General features: G+C 34.6%; 1 protein-coding gene across 1 annotated transcript in view; it reads left to right on the top strand.

The window, feature by feature from the left end:
* ARHGAP15 (Rho GTPase activating protein 15) overlaps window positions 1–20,918 on the top strand; it is a 711,497-nt gene that overhangs the window by 525,087 nt on the left and 165,492 nt on the right. The gene's annotated exons all lie outside the window — the stretch shown is intronic.

Consider the following 20,918-nt stretch of genomic DNA (forward strand, 5'->3'; position numbering starts at 1 on the left):
TAGACCATGTTTCAAAATTCATCTCAATTTCCAAATTCCTATGATGAATTAATCTTATTTCCTTACTTTTCCTCTTTTTACATGTTTTTTATTGCAATATTATTTTATAATAATGCTTAAATTGCTCTATTTTCTAGGGTTTTATTACATTAGTACATAATACTAATTCATATATGTATATTTCTCTTTATACTAATTCTGCAGTTGACTTGTATCCCCAACCAAAAACATCTTGATCCTCAGGAGTAGTATCATATCTCATTCTACATCTTTACTCTTAAAGTGCCCAGAAGAATACTTGTGACATAATAGGGGCTTAATAGTGATGATGAGACTGATAACTCATGTTCATTAAGCCCTTACTATGTGCTAGGTACTCTGTGTGCTAAGTGTTTGATTAGCATTTTCTTACTGATTATCACAGTAACCCTGTGTAGCAAGTACTAGTATCACATCCATCTTCATAATGAGGTATAGTGAGAAAAGGTATAGTGACAAAGCACATGAGTCGTACACATATATTCTTAACAGAGTCCTTGTTTTCAAGCATAGGTGTTTGACTAATTAGCTCCACAAAAAGCCGGAAGATGCAGGAGCCAAGCAACATCTATGCTGATATACTATAACATGTGTTAGACAAGCTGAAATTTTTTATAGCATCACTTTATGCAGAGCTGGGTTAATGGTGTCAAAGCAGCAATTTTCTATGCCTGCTTGTGCATCACTGTGAACCAATGCACACACTTTAGTCCTTCCCAGAATAGGCTTCCACTCCAGAGCCCCACAAATACTTGCAAATTCCTGTTCATCCTTCAAGATCCAGCTAAAATCACATCTCTGAAACTGTCCTCAGGTCCCTCAGGCACAGACGACCTCACCCTTCCTCCTCTTCTATTTTTTCATTGTATCCATGCTTTTTTCATAACACTCAGTATTTTCACTGGGAGAGCCTGAATTTCATTAGGGCAAGTATTGCATCTCACCTTTGCCTCTACTACTTGGCATAAGGACTAGTGCAGAAGTGATAGAAATAAATGAGTCTTAACTGAGTTATTACACAAAAGAAAAAACAGCACAGTTCATTTATGCATGAAATTAGCTGCTCCAATTCTAGAAATGGCATATTCTGAGCTCCCCTGGCAGCTCCCCTAACTTCAGATTCTCAGAATCTATGGAAGAGCAAAATCTTACCTTCAAAGACAGTTTCTTAAAACCTTCCAAAGATGGGGGCTTTTCTCACAATCACCTTATTGGTGGGGAGGGGATTGGAAAAGATGGGAACGGGGCCATTTCTTTCTCTGAAAGACATGAAATGAGATGAAATGAGATAAGATTACTCATTTAAAGACTCTGGAAAGTGATAACTGCCATTTAGCATTCCTTCATTTCCAGTGTTTATGACGCAGTTGTGTTCTTGCTTCTGCAGGATGAGCAGTCTTATTTGAGTCTAATATGGGACATGATATAAAGATGTGCACATCTCTTACGTTAGTAAGGCTTTATATTTCAAGCCCTCATATCTTGAGTCTATGTGTTTGACAGCTGGTGTCCTGCAAGGCAATGGCCAGTAAGAGGCATGATTGCGCTAAATTGGAAGCATGAGGCAAAGGGGTGTGTTTTTACTAGGGGGGCCAGGGAAGGAAACATGAGGGTAGTGGGTTAGAAGAAATCATCCACAGATGCTGATCTCTGTCCGTTAGCGGATGGGATTTTTGAATTGTGTTAATTCCTGTTTCTGTGACAGTTCTTCAAAAATTGAGGGCAACCCATTTGAAAATTACCCATGGTTTCACTTCTCAACTAGATGCAGACTCTATGCCTTTGATTATTAGAATTATTCAACTCACTCAGTAGAGCAGAGAGGAGGGGCATAGGTAAATACTATGCCAACTGTTGTTCTGTAGGAGATTCATTACAGAAGCACAAGTCAGCAAAGCAAACTCCATCACTTTTTAACAAGTCTTATCTAAACACACAGCAGCAACTGAGGAGTGAGCCAAAGTGACAATCTGGAAATTCATTTCTCTCCTTCAGAAATGTCTGTGTGAGTGAGGGGGCAGTCCACGGAGAGATGTGGAGACAAACTTTTCTCTACTTTTATTAAGCATTTTTAGATGAACTGTGGAAGGCAACTTGTCAGATGTCTACAGGGTTCTCTCTACTCCACAAAACTTCACAAATATCATATCTTACTCTATATTGAATCTGAAAAAAGTTATACAAATGAACTTATATAAAGCAGAAACATACCCACCACAAACATAGAAAACAAATTTAAGGTTACCAAACAAGAAAAGGGAGGAGGAAGGATAAGTTAGGAGTTTGGGATTAACATATACACATTAGTATATACAAAATAGATAACCAGCAAGAACCTACTATATAGTGAAGGGAACTATACTCACTATTTTGTAATAACGTGAAAAGAGGAAAAAAGAAAAAGAATCTGAAAAATACAGATATAAGGGAAAAGAATGTGAAAAAATAGATCTTATGTATGTATAACTGAATCACTTTTCTGTACACCTGAAACAAACACAACATTGTAAATCAACTATACTTCAATTAAAAAACCATAAAGATGAAAAAAAGTAATATAAAATACATCTCTAACCTGCTTTCCAGTGAGTGAGAAGGAGACCGTACTTCAGAAACTTTTTACAGGTAACACCTAGTTGATGTTCGTTTAGCAAAAGCAAAGCTTCAAAAGCTACTTTCCTTTCATTCTGTCAAACACCGCCTGAGCTCATGTCCCAACTTTCTCTTCAAGAAGAGGAGAGAACTCATATGGAAGCTGGGTGGAAGGGAAGAGGAGATGGATGTGTGTTAGCCATATCCACTGTAAGAAATTTTTCATCAGTCTCACGTAGAGACCAGAGTGCATTCCTGATGCTCTGAGTGCACATGACCGCCATTGTAAAGAGACAGGGCTTAAATGTAAGAGGGATTTCAAGAGAAGCAGGCTGCTGATCCACATACAAGCATGTCAAAGATTATTTAAGTGGCCAGTAATATAAACATCATGCTACTAACACTGAACAGTTTATCACATAAATATAATTGTCTTCTTCTAGAAGAATAATAAAAGCTAAATCCATATGTTACATATTATCCAAAATTGTTTCTGCAAGATGTATTAGTCCCATAGAAGAAGCAGTTCTTCCACCAGAGGAGGACAACAGCAGTTTTATTATTTTACATTGTCATTTGTTTAATTTGTTTGTTCCCAGTAGTAGTTTCACAGATTTTTATGAACTGTTACTTTTATAGAAAGTCAGGCTATTCATGATTGATGTTACTTGCATTCATTTTAAAAAAAAATGAGTCAAAAAGGTAGATGGCATGGATTTATTTCATAGAATCTGTTTAAAACAATGTTTCTGAATTCTTAGACAAATCGAAAATTAATGTAGGGAGTTAGGTTCTGTCAGGGATATTTCTAAGATTTTGTCTGAGTTTATTTAAACATGGAGATCAAGTTAAAGCTCAGACTGGAAGACCTCTTGTGAGTAAGGATAAACTAGCAATTCTTATATTTAGAAATAGTTCTGAATAAGATTTCTCCAAGAATTTTTTTTGTCCTGGTTACTGCAAAATATTAGTTTTATTTACTTATAGTTAAATAGCTACTACTAATTTTTAAGCATTTTATTGGTTGAGAAAACTAGTTTCTTCCATCATTTCTCAGAGTTTCAACTAAATCTTATCTTTTGCCTACATTGAGATGCTTCTAGGTAAATTTGAAATTTTAAAATTGAAGCATTATAGTTTGTATTCTCCATTAACTAATAGATTAAATAAATGCAATATGAGAAACTATCACCCAAGATTTACCATTCTTATTTTTTCAAACTGCTAAAGATGCCTTCTATTGAAGTCAGATATTTGGAAAGAAATGTCATGAAAGTAAATGTCCAAAAGAATTTGAGTAAAATTATTCCAACAGTGTAGACACAAGGCAGGACAGAAAATCAGTAAATTCCAAGTCTTCCGGGTATCAAAGTATGTGAACATTCACAATCTATTTATTTGTAGTATTCTGATAAATTAAAAACTCTAGAAGAGAACAGCAACATTATTACAACATAATCTAGATAATTGGAGCATTAAAAATCTGACAGTATAGACATATATTATATTTTCTGAAGCCAATTGAAGTCAAGCTGTAATTCCACAAAGCAATTTTTATAAATGTAAATAATTTGTCATACATCTTTTATTCTCAGTTGCAAAATTTAAAATCTAAATACCTGAAAAATTCGGAAAATGAAATATGACCATATCAGAACAACTGACAGTGAAATCTGTAATTCTAAATGTAGGTGCGTGCTCAATCATGTCTGATTCTTTGCAACCCCATTGACTGTAGCCCACCAGGCTCTTCTGTCCATGGGATTTCCCAGGCAAGAATACTGGAGTGAGTTGCCATTTTCTTCTCCAGGAGATCTTACCAACCCAGGGATTGTACCCATGTCTCTTGTGTCTCCTGCATTGCAGGCAGATTCTTCACTTCTTGAACCATTGGGGAAGACAATTCTAAATAGTCGCAAATAATTTGTATTTGGCTTTGGAATCCCTTGCAAATATCTTTGTGTTTTACTTTTTGCTATGAAACTAATTTTACATTTCCTAAGCATATTGATAAAAGCATAGAGAGATGGATTAGAAACATTCTGGGTGTTAAGAAATCATCTTGAGACTTAAAATATCCTTTCTAAATTTAGAGAAATGCAAGATAAATCCTATAAGAGGTTCATAGTTCCCTAGACTAAAACTAAAAGAATGTAGAGATTTGCTTAAGCCTGTAACTGTTCTTTATAATTTTATGTTGACTGTAGAGTGATAAAAGCTCTGACCTTAAGCAGTTATAGTGCTGTTTATTGAAAGAATATTTTAAAACTTTTTGTATTAAAATATTAACTGTCACAGAAATTCAAACAGACAAAAACACACAAAGAAAAAGAAAAAAACATCATGTAGTCATTTCGTAAATAAACACACAATAAAATATACACATGTATAATTATGTTAATAGTGAATAGCATTCAGGATGACTCTTGATATAGTGATGTAGACAGATATAGATAGTAAGATAGATAAAAATGGGACTCTGCCGCAGTTGTTATTTTTTAGTAAAGTGTTTTATGTTTGGTTTTACTTGAATTTTAAGAAGAAAAAGAAATTTAAATGAGTTTGAAAGAATGGCTAAACTTCAAATAAATGTTTATTTGACCCAAGAGCGATCAGCTCCTTAAAGATAACTTAACCTTGAGGAAAATGTTAAGATTTTGAAGTGAAAAGAATTATTTCCATTTAGAGTAAAATTTTTGTTATTCAAAAGATTTGGAAGGTGTTCTTCCTTTCAGATTATCTTCAATTTATTTAGGATTTTATTATTGACAAGGGTAACAGTCACATTTGTAATCATTATTCCCAGTGTTGTTTAGACTTAGTTTTATGCTACAAAAGGAAAAAATACTCACATCTCATCATTTTATCAAGTTTTCTTTATTCTCAAGAACTTCATTTAAACTTTATTTATTACATTTTGTTATTCAGTTGCATTTCCAATAAAGGAGCATGAGTAGGTTACTCTCAAGTTACTGAATGAATTTTTCTGAATTTTGCAAACCTTTTCATTAGGCACTGAGCATTGCTATGAAGGATTCTAACACCAATCTCTTTTTCCCCCTCTCTCTCTTAACATGAATTACCTGTGCTGTGTGGAAAAACATGTCTTCTTATTTATCCTTAGACCTACTAGGATATGTACCAATTTTTCCTGAAACTAAGTGTATTTTTTCAGTAAGCAAATTTAAGTGTTTCTCCAGTTCCAAAAATTTTCTTCTATTTCATCTTTAACTGTTTATTTCTGTTCCATTTGTTCTTTGATCTTAAAGAGCACTAGTTTTGTCTTAGCATTATAATCACCTTTATTCATATACATAAAATTATTCAGGCATATTTTATGCATTTAACCTTTCCATTTTGTTTAATTTCTTCTAGTCTATATCTCATCCTGTATTTTCAATTATATATGTATGCAAGTTTTCTTCTACTTTGACATTTTTACATTTTTTTAATTTCACTTATTTCCTTGATCAACTTGTTTTTCACCCTTTGAATATGTATAGCTCTTTTTAAAATTTAAAATTTTTTTTTAATTTCTGATAAATTTTAGTGATATTTTTTCAACTGTAGATAACTATTTGCCTGAACTCTCCTGGTTTCTTGAATAATTTCTCTTATGATTTATATTCCCCTGTCTTTTTATTCTTATCTAAACAATGATACCTTAGTACTTTTGTAATCCTTACTTATTTTTTCTGATTACTACTAATCCTTGAACTGGGCAATTTAATCTTTCTCTCTCTCTCAGCAACACAGGTCTGTTTGTTGGAACCTGCAAATTTCTGTCTTATCTCCCTCCGCGCAGTTTCCTCTTTGGAATTTTTCCTCAGCTAAGTAACTGGGGAATAAACAATAAAATGATTTTGCTTCCATGCTACCTTCCTTGACTTTCTGTGGCATAAATTTCTAGGATATTTGCCTACTCACAGGCTGCACCCATTCCATTCCCAGACCTGGTATTCTGTTGGATCATCAGATATTACACTCAAAACTATGACACTTGTAAGGAAACCCTTTTTCTCTTCCATTTCTGAAGTTTGTGTTGGCACTTATTAGTAGTGTCTCTCCTCATATTGGTACAGATTCCATAGTAGTTCACAGTACACATGACTGTGTATAATTCGAAGCTCTGGCTACTTTTTTTGTTTTATTGAAGATTGGAGGGATTTTGCTGTTAGTATTGTTGTGGTTCTTTATTTTTTTTTCAGTCTTTATTGCTTTTGGTATGTTTTCAAAGCACTCAGTCTAGATGCTTTTTAAATGAAGTAATCTAAGACCTAAGTTCCTCTGGACTTTTGAAGTTTGTGTCATTGTGTTTTGATCTTTATTCAAATATTCCTGGAAAAATATCCTTTCTAATGAATTACTTTAAACAAATCAAATATACTACTCCTTCCCAAATGCCTCTTGCTTTAGTTGATTTTATCCTTCCCAAATAAAGAGTAAAGGCCTCCCTTTCTTTCATCTTTCCTCTTTCATAACAATTTCTGTAGTGCCAGTCCTTCATTTGAACTGTTTGGAGACATGTGGACACCACTGGTGGGATAATAATTTTGTGCTATGGTCAAACTTATCATTTGACCTCCAAAGAACACCAATCACTTGTCACTTCTTTAAACTGATATAAATATTTATTAAACATTTCTTAAAGGCAAACTCCAGTACTGGGGTTGGAGTCTATTAGAAAAGAAAGTCTAATAGAAAGTCTATTAGACTCAGTATAATATAAAAGAAGTCTATTGTTGCCAGTACCTCATCATGTAGACCCCATTCAGTACATCAAAAACCTTTCTCTTAACTAGGCTTAGCTTCCTTAGAAAACAGTTAAACAGTATTTTGGTTTTTACTCAAGCATAACCACCTAGAATTTTAGCTCCTCTCCTCCTTGTCAAACAGCTTATCAAAGAACCATAAACAGTTTTCCTCCTAAGAGAAGTTCTAATACTATAACTTCTCCCTGCTCATTATATTTGAAGTGGTCTTTTAGAGTCCTTTTAGATAAGTGATCTGGGGCACCAATGGTACCCTCTAGGTAGGCCCTCCATCTGGCTTTCTACCCCTTATCACATTCTAGAACAGTGATCTCAATTGCTTTAAGTACTCATGTTTTCAAGCTATTTATCTTCTAAATATATTGTAGAAAAATCAAGGTTTCCATTTTTAAGAAATCACACTCTCATTGCATTCCAGCTTGCTTTTATGAACAGAAGAGAAAAAGTACGGATATCTAATTAGTTAAATTAGACTGTGTCCCTCCTGGGCATACACATCAGAAATTCTCCCAATAGAAATACCACCTGTACTATGTTGAAAATTAAATGATTCTGGAATCTTTTATTTTCTACTCAGTTTAATACATTTCCTCCCTGGCTTGGACATGTTTCCAATGCTCTATAGTAAATTTACATTCATGTTTGGCTTCCCCAACCAAGTGCCTTCTTCCATGGCCTTTTTTACCTACTTCCTGAGTTAAGAGTTTCAAAAGGCCTTAGGAGCCCTTTTGCTGGTTCCTCATCTGTATCAATATTTCACCTATTGAGCTAGGCTGGAGAAAGTTCAACTTTAGACCCTCTTCTCTACTCCTTCTTCAGAGAGCTTGCATAGTTCAGCTATCACTTGCAATCAAATTATTCTCAAACCTTTATTTCTATACCTTAATTCCTGCCTTTCAGCATATTATTAAAAGTGTGGTTTTTATTGCCTAAAAATATGTCTCCACTTAAGTGGTCACCAATCATTAAAATGATAGAGAAATTTAATCTCCGTTCTAAGAAATCTACTTTCTCTGTGTATACTCTACTGCCTACAAAATTTGACTGCTCTTACTAACCTAAAATGACAGGTTTGAGTCATTTCCAGTATTTGCTTTTTTACTTTCTCAAAACTACCGTATCTTTAATAGTATTTCTTGAACACTTATTATATACCACCATTGCATGATGTGATTTACAAATATTATCTCATTTAATAAACTTAGAGCCCAAAGAAGTAGTAAACATTACTGTCTCAATTGAGCTGATAAGGATACAGAGTTAGTAAGGTTAATTTGCCTAAGGGCACAGAGCTAGTAGGTGACAGAGTCAAGATTCAAACCTAGGATTGATATGAATCTAATGTCAATGTACTTTTACACACTGTGTCAAGATCCATAGTGTTATCTTAAATTCTACCTCACTCTAGGTATAGGGTAAGCTTCTTGAGTCTGCAGTCACTCTTCTTTAACAAACATGAATTCATTGGCCTATATGTCCCAGGTACAAAACAACAGAGTGTCAAAATGAGTAAGATGTAGCCCTAGCTCAGCAGACTTTCGGCACTAGTGAAACACAGTGAGATTGAAACTTGGTGGGGGTGGGCATTTTTTATGAGTTGGTGAGTAGTATTGTTGCAGTTTCAAATATTTAGCTCTTAGCAGTTAATCTGTATATATTTTCTCTCCCTTGATTCAGTACTTGTTGCAGATGATTGTCTCATTTGGGGAACTTCACTGGAAATGTAAAGCAAAGCCAAGTGGATTGGAAAAGAGGATCCTCTGGACAGACAGAAGTTTGTAGGGCATGATTAGTAGCAAAAAATAATAAAGTAATAGTGAACAGTGAAGTGGACAAGTTCTCATTGTGAAGTGGACAAGTTACTCAGGAGATATTTGTTCACAAAAATTAGGCATCCAATTCAGGACTTCTCCTGATGATGACCTATGTGAATTTAGGATATCATGCACTCAGGAGCCTGAAAAAGATTCTTCTTGTAAATTTCCAAAAGTATCCATTTGGTGTACCATGTCTACCTTACTGTTCACAAATTAACTATTTTTGTTACTTATCCTTTCCTCCCAACTCTTCTGTCCAGAGAATCTTTCTCCCCAATCCACTTGGCTTTGCTTTCCGTTTTTCAGTAAAATTTCCAAAACACAGTCATTAAAATCATAAAATTAGATTGTGACAATCATCAGCATGTGTCATTTCTAAGCACAAAATAATTTGTACATTAAAATGTGAGTTCTGGAGTCACATTGGCCTAGGATAAATTCAAGCCTTGCTCTGTAAAACTGGTACAGCCTTGAAAAGTTAGAACATCTTAGGACTTTGCTTCTTCAACTATAACACAAAATTCATAATCCTACCTTGTGAAGTTCCAACTTCAAATGCAAGTGAGATAAAGGTTATTATTATTATTTTCTTACTATTCTGCAAATATTGCTGGGATAAAATTTCTTGTAACTCTCTTTTTAGAAGGATTCATGTTTGAAGAAACTTTCTTTTACTGCTTTACTTCGCCCCATAAAGCAGCATAGCACATGTCTCTGTTTCAGCTATTTATTTATTATATTCAATATTTCCTGGATGAAATGCTCTTTCTGAATGCTTAATAGTCAACCACCATTTAACAGCTCCTTTTAATTTTTTGAATGTCAATCCTTTCGTATCCTAGTGGAGTATATGAAAAGATTTGCCTATAAAAAATTAATTTTAAAATTATACTCAGATAATTAGATGAACTATGTTTTTCTAGATATTTATTACTTTGTGTGTGTTTAACTTCACAACTCAGTAAGAAATTATAGTATCATTTTGGAAAATCTCCAGTCACACTCTGATCTTTGCCTATGATGTATCTGGTTTTATTTAACCAAAATGGGGGAATTGAATACTTGTAGATTTTCCTGCTATTCTTCGTTGACTATTTGACTTTTGTTGTGTCATTCTGTAAGAAATCTTGACAAGTTAAATTTATCCACACAGAAACCTGTAGTTAGGAGACCTGTGAGACGACTATAATTTCCTTCCCATTAGTTTCAATGAATTCCATGCACGTGAAATAAAACATGGAGAGTGGAGTCTGGAGCCCCACATTTCCCGTTGTGCAGGTATATTGAGGAGAGAGATATAGTCCAGGTCCCCTTAGGTTGTTCCTCTGCTGCACATTACCCTTAATCCTCCTTTGAGCAAATACAGACTAAAGCAGCAATGCCAAGAATCGGAGATTTAACTCTTTAAACACAATAGGCCTATGGACATGTAGCTTACTCTTTGCACAAAATCTGTGAAATGGTTAATATATAAATGTGTCTATTGTAGCCTATGTGAACCAGAAGAATTGAGCTTTAGCCAGCATTTATTTAAGCATCATTTTTGCCATCTGGATTCTTTTGTAACGCAAGAAACATTTGAAGGGAATTGCCTTTGGTCACAAAGGTGTTTTGACATTCCTCCCTATTTGTATGTTAATCATCCCTAAGGTACCATTGTTCAAAGTTCCATAATGAGGAATTTTTTTTTTCCTACTGTTTTGAGACTTTAGGTAGCTTAGAGATCTTGACTAGGATGTGGGAAGGTATATCAAAAATTCTGTGGACAAAGCACATTGGCCTAAGTATGTAAAAATCAACTAAACAAATTAATCCAGATGAGAAACCATGTAACCAGTCACTGAGGGAAAGCCACTTAGCCTTACTCATTGGTTCTTTTCTAAATCACATGCCATATGATATGGCAAATCCTTTGGAGATCAGAATCAAATTCAAAATCTTATTGGCCATGTGTTATCAACAGTCCTGGTATGGATTCAGTTCATTCTTGGTATGGAAACAGAAGACGAAAGTATTACTGTAGTCCAAAAATGATAATTTCTAATCCCCTTTGACCTATGGAAAAGGATAATTCAAATACAATAGTAAGCAACCATCTGAAAATGTTTTGAAGATTAAAACTTGAGAAGGCTAGTATTCATATCTAGGAATTATACATTTTATACTTACTCTAGAGAAAAGGCTTTTAAATTAGTATGATTTAATTTATTTTATGACTGTGTTTATAAGTTTCAGAACTAGTGGTTATTTTATGATTACTATAAGATCAGGTAATTTTATCTCATATGAGAGCTCTTTGATAATAAATTAACTCTCTCATCTGAATAAAGGGTTTTTGTGGTGCCATGGGCAATGAGGCAAAGTTTGTAGGATCCCCTAGTCATAGAATACATTATTTTAAAGTATATTAAAAAAAGCTATTTACAACTTGTAAAAGAAAGTACTTTTAGTCTTGTAAAAGAAAGTACAAGAGTACTAACTTGTAAAAAAAAATACCCACACGTAAAGCTTTTGGGTAATTTCCCTGATGGCTCAGTGGTAAAGAATCTGCCTGCAGTGTAGGAAGCATGGGTTTGATCCCTGGGTGGAGAAGATCTCCTGGAAAAGGAAATGACAACCCACTCCAGTTTTATTGCCTGGGAAATCCCATGGACAGAGGAGCTTGGCAGGCTACAGTCCACGGGATCGCAGAGCTGGACGTAACTTACACACACACCTTTTTTAGATCAACAATAAAGTAATATATCAACAAATGCCAAATAATATAATGTGTACAAAATATTTTTGTGCTATTCACATACACACTAAAAGAATGATTGGAATGGAAATGAAAATTATCAGTATATAATTCTAAATATTCACCCCTAATAGTCTTAATTAGAAATTGATAACTTATTTTACTCTTGAGCAGGAGTGCATGATGTTAAAAAATTAAGAGAAAATTATAAAGTCAAAAGGTAAATGTTCAAGTACATATATGTGTGTGCATGTGTGTGCGTGTGTGGATGTATTAATCTCATCATTAAAAGGAGGAAAAAAAGCCTTTAAAGTTTCCATTATCCATTATGTCAGGTAGCAAATATCTTCTCAACGTAACTCCAGACATTAAATCTGTCGAGAGGAATGCTGTAAAATAAATGTCTGGGATACCTTCATAAACAAAAATCTTATTTCCATAATTCATACAGCTGGCTGGCATTTATTGGCACGTCAGGTGCAATGGGGACATTTCAGGAACATTAACATGTACAGCATCATTTGTCAACAAAGCAACAATGTAAGCAAATCGTTCAGAACTCATACAGATTTACAGCTTTCTCTGCCAGCTGCTAATTACGGTGTGCTCGGCCTATTTGGTATGGTCTTTTTATTGGAAAATGACAAAGGGGTTATAGTATCCAAGTTTGGAATATAGATGTGGCTTTTAGTAATAATATGAGTGTAATATGACCATGTAGCTTAGAGTTGTGATCCAGTTTTGCTGGTCTTATAATTGATCAGCTTTGATTGATGAAGGACAAAGAGAAATTCACAGCCTATTTCATTTCTGATACAAGTAACCTCTAAAACAAAGGGAAAATAGAAGGAAAAATTATCAAAGACCATGTCATAGCAGTCTTACTGTTTTCCCCTATGGAACATGACATGTAATATTTACCTCTCAAAGAAAAGCTGATGTGTTGATTGCTGACGGAGCAAATGTTACAGGAGCCTGTACATTTCAGAATGCTAGACTGTGCTTTGAACAATCAGGAAGCTCTTCCACAAATATGTTTAAATAATGTTAATGTTATGGCGTAAGGTGACAAATGTCAGCAGTGTCAAAGTTAACGTCTATAATCACCCCCTGCTTTAGTTGTTCAGTTTTAGGAAAAGACACAACTGTGCAAGCGAATGATGGAGTGTCAACTCTACCTTCAAATTCCCTGGATTGTGTCAAGATATATTATAATCCATAAAATGAATAGTGGTGCTGCCGTCAAGCCCAGGATGTAAATCCATGTTTAGAAATATAAACACCTCCTATTCAACCAAAATATAAAAAGTTAAATTGGTAAATACTTATTCAAACGTTATTTAGATTTATCCCATCCCCAACCTTATTAAAACCCATTAAATTCCAGTGTGAACAGATTTGACATTCAGCAAATCAATTGCTGTCAGAGCAGCTGACTTGACCAGATATTAAAATATTTTAAGCTTTGCTAGCACCGTATCTTCAGAGAAGAAATGTGGTGAGACATTCCTAGGGCTGGATATATAAGGCCAGCAATGGTTGACTGAATTTAGTGTACATTATACTAAATAAGCATCATCTCATATTCCTGTAAATAAATATTTAAACTTCAGAAAGAGTTTATAGATCAATAGTCCATCTATTTTGCGTAATCCTCCAGTGGAGTCTCTCACAGTCTTCCCTTACACATTTGTTACTGGGTGTTCTGATTGTTGGTGACGTCCTCCTCCGCTAGAGTAGAATTCCTGACACAGAAAATACGCTGTGTTCAATTTGTACCCCCAATCCTTAGCACAGTCTAGAACACAGGACATACCAAAAAAACTAATCAAAGGGATGAAAGAACGTACTCATGCATGAATATTGGGGAAGCCTTTGATAAGATTCTGAGGAAACAGAAATTTATGAACATTTATCCACTAGTCCTTTTCTTCAGGATACCTTCTAAGTCCTCTTAAGAGACATATTTCCTCTGTATTTTCTTCTCTTTTTCTTTTCTAAAACCTACTCTCGGAAAAGTATCTGAAACCCGCAAATATTAGGTATTAAGTATAAATAATCCTAAGAGTATTGTCTTTTTCAGGGGAATTTATATTCTAACCAAGATCCAGCTCTTAAACTAAGATTGTTAAGTTGAGGCTTTAAGGCATTCCTTTTATGTAAAGAAAAAAATTTAAGGTGAGGGTGAATTTAGGTTTCCCTTAATAAATAGACAGTCTCAAATTTTTCCCCAAACCGTCTTGTTTTGTGCCAAGAGAAGAGGTGATATTGACTCTACTCTTCGGGATTATGTTCAGTTTATACCAGGAATTAAAAAACAGTCCCTGGAATGGAAATGTGGCTTTGCTAAGGAAAAATGCCATGGTCTAATTCTCATTAAAATGAAAATTTTAGGTTGAGTCAATATGAAGAGAAACATCTAGATTGCTACATCTGAGTAGAGCCTTTTCAACCCATGTTGTCATTTCCTGTGTGAAGCAAGTTTCTACTGAAATTAGAAGCAAACAAGAGCTTTTATTTTTTGCTGTTCAAAGAATGCTAAAACTTTCAATTCATGTCATAACAACCCCAGAGAAATGGGGTTGACAAAATCAGATCATTTGAAAGAGAAAAACAATGATAATTTGAATAAAAGTCACCATTTGTGAATCTACCCAACTTGCCCAAAATTAAAATAATTACTCTTAAAACTAAATTACATATAAACTAGCATTTGTCTTAACCCTTACTCCGATTGTTATCCTTATTTTTATTTAGAATCGTTAAGCCAGATCTTTAGAATAGTCTGTATCATCCTTCCAAATAATTTAGATTTCACTAATTAATGATTCATATATACTTGAGATGGAATAGATTGATGTTTACCTGTTTTATGCAAAAAAATCTTCAAAAAATGCTTCCAAAATTCTAGGGACATTTTTAAGCATTATAAATTACTTGTAAAAGTTTTTCTTCACCAAAGTGGTGTTCTAACTATAAAACCTTCATCACTAATCTCTAATTCAGATCCTCTAAGGAATTCCACCAAGAATCATTTATTATCCTCAATAACATATAATAATCTACTTTAAATGAAACAAAATTGACCATAATTTTATTTCTCACTAATTTAAGCCTTCCTTTCCTTTTCTTTTCCTCTTCCTATCCCTCCCATCAATCACCACCTTCACCTAACAGTAATACATGTTTATAGCCATTTTGAAATTACAGTGATATAAAAAAGTTTTGAGAATTTACAATTTAGGAAACATGGCAGAATTCAGGACTTCTCTTATTATCACTTGGTAGTTGATTTGCTTAAATACAAAATGTGATAATAAAGAGATAAACATATAAAATTGATATTCTTTTGTAAGAGCTATGGAAAAATTATTATTGTTTATATTATATATAATACATATTGGCTTATGTATCTTAATTCAGATGCTAATGCAGATAAAAAAATCTACCTTTAATCCAGTTGATGTGGAAATTCCCTCATATGACCTTTCTAAAAGAAAGCAGGAGGCCAAGCATGAGAACTGCCCTGTCCAGCTCTCCCTTAAAATGTTAGTCAGTCACTTAATGCTGCTGCTGCTGCTAAGTCACTTCAGTTGTGTCCGCCATAGATGGCAGCCCACCAAGCTCCCCCATCCCTGGGATTCTCCGGGCAAGAACACTGGAGTGGGTTGCCATTTCCTTCTCCAATGCGTGAAAGTGAAAAGTGAAAGTGAAGTCTCTCAGTCGTGTCCAACCCTCAGCGACCCCATGGACTGCAGCCTACCAGGCTCCTCCGTCCATGGGATTTTCCAGGCAAGAGTACTGGAGTGGGGTGCCATTGCCTTCTCTGCAGTCACTTAATAGGAGGGAACAATTAATCAGCTTAATAATTCCCTCTTATTGTTCCCTTCGAAAATCTAATTTAAGGGAGAAAGAGAGACTTTAATCACAAAAGGTAAATATTTAACTTAAAAATGGTACAGAAAGATAGAAAAGGTAGTTTGATAAGTGGCATTTTTGTTACATGAAAAAAAATAACATTCAACTAATAACATGTGTCCATATATATTCTGTAGCAAAATAGAAACAACCTCAAGCAAGCAAATCTGAGAGTTTAACATCAACAGACTCTCTCAAAACAGTATTATAAGAATGTGTTTCAGGAAGGAATTAAATTATGCCAGAAGAAATGTCTGAACTGTTAGAAGAAAAGATTAGTGAAGAAACTAAACTTATGGGTAAATCTAAAGAAACTGTAAAACAATGATACATTTGTGGAGTGTAAATCTAGAGACAGATGAAATCTTGTCAAAAGTAGTGTATAAACTGGGTGGGGGAGTAAACAAAGTTAGAAACTTCCAAAGTCTACAGTAACTATGGAAAGATGTAAAGACTTTAGATGGTATTACATGAAATACACGTGGTAAAATTTCTCAGCCACTGTGTTGTCATATGGCCGCGACTGGCTTCCTTGGTAGCTCAGCTGGTAAGAATCTGTCTGCAATGCAGGAGACCCTGGTTTGATTCCTGGGTGGGGAAGTCCCCGGAGAAGGGATAGGCTACCCACTCCAATATTCTTGAGCTTCCTTGGTGGTTCACATGGTAAAGAATCCTCCTGCAGTACAGGAGACCTGGGTTTGATCCCTGGGTTGGGAAGATCCCCTGGAGCAGGGCATGGCAACCCAATCCAGTATTCTTGCCTGGAGAATCCCCATGGACAGAGGAGCCTGATGGGCTACAGTCCATGTGGTTGCAGAGTCAGACACAACTGAGCAACTAAGCATGGCACAGCACACAGCTGGAAGGTGGCCACAGGGAAGGAACTTAGAAGTGGAGTTGGATCAGCCCCCCAACAAGATCAACCAAACCTTGTATGTCTCTATCACACCCTGCTTGTCCTCCACAGCCTGGAGCAGTCTGTTCTTTAAATAGAGGTTTGTTTTATTTCCGTTGAGGATAGAGAGTGTGCAGACAGAAGATAGAAATCCTAAGAAATATTCTGGATAGAAAAAGAGGAGAGGTATGTTTCTCAGGGTTGAAAACTTAAGAGTCTTAAAGAGGTCTATGCATTTGCTTAAAAACCAAACATCAATAGCAAACAGGGATAGAAGTGATGTATTCTGGAAGGAATGTTAGCTATTGCGAAAATTATTTGTCTATTCACAGAATGCTAACCTTCTAAATACTTCCACTTGGAAAAACAGCAGTAAGTCATTTCAATAAACATGGACATTTGAATAGTGTTTTTGGTATCCATAGATGAGAGCCTAAGTAATTTTCCTACCAGCAAAGAACAATGTACTTTGAGAAACATGTGTGCACCTGTAAGTTCCTATTAATATGCAATTATTTCAAAAGTAAACTTGAGCATGAGCCATTTGAATATTTCATAGGTAGGAGGGTAAAAAATGATTTTATGTTAACGAAAATACATTGAAAAAATTGTCAATTACTAACAAATAATAAATAATAAACAAATGAAAAATCACTGAAAAAAAAAAAAAAAAACCGAAAAATAAGCCTCAAAGAACAGAAAGCACTTTTCACCCAAAAATCAAATGTCTAATATTCTCATATAGTTTGTATTCATCATGAATTTCCAGTTTAACTTATTTAAGTTCCTTTCTGTTGCTACTTATGGACATGGATCACTTTTCTCACTCTCTTTCTCTCTCTCTCTCTTCTGCCAGTTCTGCTATTTCTTATCATGTGTATCTGCCTCAATGAGTTTTAAATGGCTAAACTGTTTGCTTAGAATTCAGGTGTTTTTCTTAGCAGATTTTTTTTTCAAGCTGAAGCTGGTCCCTTCAATGTAGTGTTGAATTCCAAATGTCCCCCTAAAACATAACCATGAAAGTAATTTCTTTCCTCATCAACACTTCAGATAGTTAATAGCTGCAGGCACATGTTATAAAAGAAGTTGCTGAAGAAGGGAACTTGAAGTGAATTTGGCATAGAGTTGTGGATGGTACTAAACACATGGATGAAGTTATTTACTTAAGATTTTTCTTGTCGGCCTGATTTGGCTATATTTTCAAAATTGACACATACTAGGCTGTAGACTTCTATTTTCACTAGCTGAGAAACAGAATGATTGCAGACTTTTGCATGTTATGCATTTTTAAATATCACCAAGTTAAACTTAGATTTTGATTCTGTGCCCAGGACCAAGTGGAAAAATCTCCATCTTCAATAGCTCCTATTATCTTTTAGTCACAGGGCCACATACTGTATTTCTTCCATGAGTAAAACTCCCACTTGGAATTCCAAGCATTGCATAACCAGCAGAGTGTTCATATTATATGTAACTCAGTTGAGACTTTCAGATCTGAAACAGACATTTTATCTGCATGATATTCTTCTCAGCAGTTAAAACTCTTAAAATCATGGTTCAAGATGGAGCCAACATTTAATTCATCCAACAAATATTTATTAAACACCTACTTCTACCACTAGTATCACAACCATGACTACCACTTTGCATAGTTCTTTACTGCTTTAAATTGCTTTTACAAACCTCATTTCATTTAATTACCATGTGAAATTGTCCACTATATTGAAGGAGCATAGAGTCCCATAAAGCAGATTAAGTCAATCGCCAGAAAAACTAACCTTTAAAGTCCTTGTCTATAGTGAGCTAAATGGTACTGGCTAATGTAGTATTTTTGATGCTTTTGGGAAACCAGTATTTTTTATTTTATTCTTTTTAGTCCCAATATAATACTTTTTTGAGAACTAAGAAACTTCATATAAGCATACCATTTAAAATATACCACCTATATGAATGACATTTCTTGAAGCATGGCATATTTAAAATATGAACTATTTTTAAAATGTTGCCCATCTATGTTTGAGCTAACTTTGGTTTATGGGCCTTAGTTTGCCAAACTGTACTAAAGCAGTAGTTCTAAAAGTTTAGCTGGAAAACATCAATTGCTGTAGAAGTCCCAAACTGGTTTTCACAGCTTGTATTTATAATTCAACTGCTGGATTTGTAGAAACCTCAATTAAGTTATCTGACTTGCTCTCCAAATATGATTCAATTTCTCTTGGTATCTTTAACATGTATTTTACAATGTGGTGGTCTGTAGATTTGCTTGGATTTCATGAGTTTATAATATTTTGCTGACAACCTGTGTCTTCAAAGATGTTTTCTTTCATTAATGGTAGAAGGTTTCTTGCCCAGGGAAATTCATAATAAGAAGTAAAAGACAATAGAATAAGTTTTTGAAATTAATTCTCTTTTCTCTAATACAGCAAGCATTCATAAATCTTAAAAATTAGCAGTAGCCAGTGATCAAGCAAATGTTGCTAGTTTCAAACACAAGAGAGAGGAGGTTGCCTAACCATAGGGCTTTACCATTTGAAGCCTGAGCTGTATGATTTCTCTGGTTAAAGTGAGTTGGAGATTCTTAATTTTCCCTTGCTAACTATTTGGCCTTCATATCTCAATCATGAGAACATAATTGAGCATTTTTAGTTCATCTGGTGTTGAAAATCTTGTATAATGCAGGATTTAAAGTTTTCCATCCTAATTCTTAAAAGTCTTGTTTCAAACCACATTGTATTGCGTGTTTGTTTCATTTAAAATAAGAAAACTATTATATAGCTTAGCCTGGATTTTTTTCCCCTTAAATCCACCCAGTTGTTTGTGACTTCCTTTGGGAATGACTTGTTAATCTCACCCCAGTCCCATTTGTGAGCCTTCACTCTACAATGAACATAGACTACTGGACACTTACCCTTTCAAAGATATATTTTTCAGGGTTTTTTTTTCCCCTGTATAACATAAAACAATAACGCATTCATTAATTCTTTCTCTCTTTATTGAATTCAAAAGGCAAATAAGCTAGTCTTTTCTTTCTTTTTGGCATGCGTCTGCAAAAGTATATTATGAGGTATTCTAAAATAATATATCTTCATCAAACAATATAGGTGGAGGTTTAAAGAGAAATAGGGAAAGAAATTGGAACCATCTGGATATCCAAAGTAGAGAAAAGTTTTTGCTAATGGTTGTCATGTACACATTACAAAAATAACATTGTATGGCTTTCTGAGTGGATGGGAAAACACAGAGCTATCAAAAAGTTTTAAAAGAAGACAGTTCTGGAGTGTAGCAATTGAAGAAGTAAAATTATTCATGAGACCTGTACTTAGAAGGCAAGTGGAGATTCACACTTCTTGGGTCAGGAGGGAATTAAACATATCTCAAAGATGATTTGCTTGGTCATGATAATGGAAATACAACAGTGTTCCAGGGAAGATGGAGGGGGTCAGATTTTTCTTTCTTGGCAGAGGTGAATGGGGAGATCACCTTTTACTGATTTGCTTTTAAATCAGCCTGATGAATAATAGAAATTTCATGAAAGAAAAAAATAAAATAAAATTCATGTTTAGCGATAAGAGGAGAAATGTGAATAAAAAAGAAGAAAGGAATAGAGGGCAGAGGAAGGAAAAAGGGGAGGTAGGAAAACTCTCCAGAAGCAGGCTGCACTCCCTCGCGTGTAAATGTCACATACAAGAAGCAATGTAATTGAAATCTCATTTCAAAAGATATTATTTAAGTATTAAGACAAATTATAAATCAATTTTAAGAGGGTTATCTGTTCAATATAAACTTTTTTCCGGGTTTTCTTCTTCTTTTTTTTTTTTTTTTGTCATTTCATCACTAAGTCACCACGTAGGCAGGGAGTATGTCTTTAAAGCAGATTAGTAACGGTGGTCTGATCGATTATTTTAACGCCAAACCCAATAGGTGCACTCTAATTTTGCATGTTTCAGCATAATGTTGACCAGCACGATAGAATACTTATTTAAACAGGTATATCAATCTCAGAGATCTTTATGTATAGTCTACCTTGAAGTCCATTGAAAACAGAATATTCCTTATTGATTTGGCCTGCTCTGCTGCTGTATGTAGTCAATGGGACTCATAGGGATGTAAATAGAATGAATCAACTCCTTGCTGGCCCTGGGCCTCCT

This window comes from Capra hircus, chromosome 2, assembly GCF_001704415.2.
Source record: "Capra hircus breed San Clemente chromosome 2, ASM170441v1, whole genome shotgun sequence".
In the NCBI taxonomy this organism is placed as follows: Eukaryota; Metazoa; Chordata; class Mammalia; order Artiodactyla; family Bovidae; genus Capra; species Capra hircus.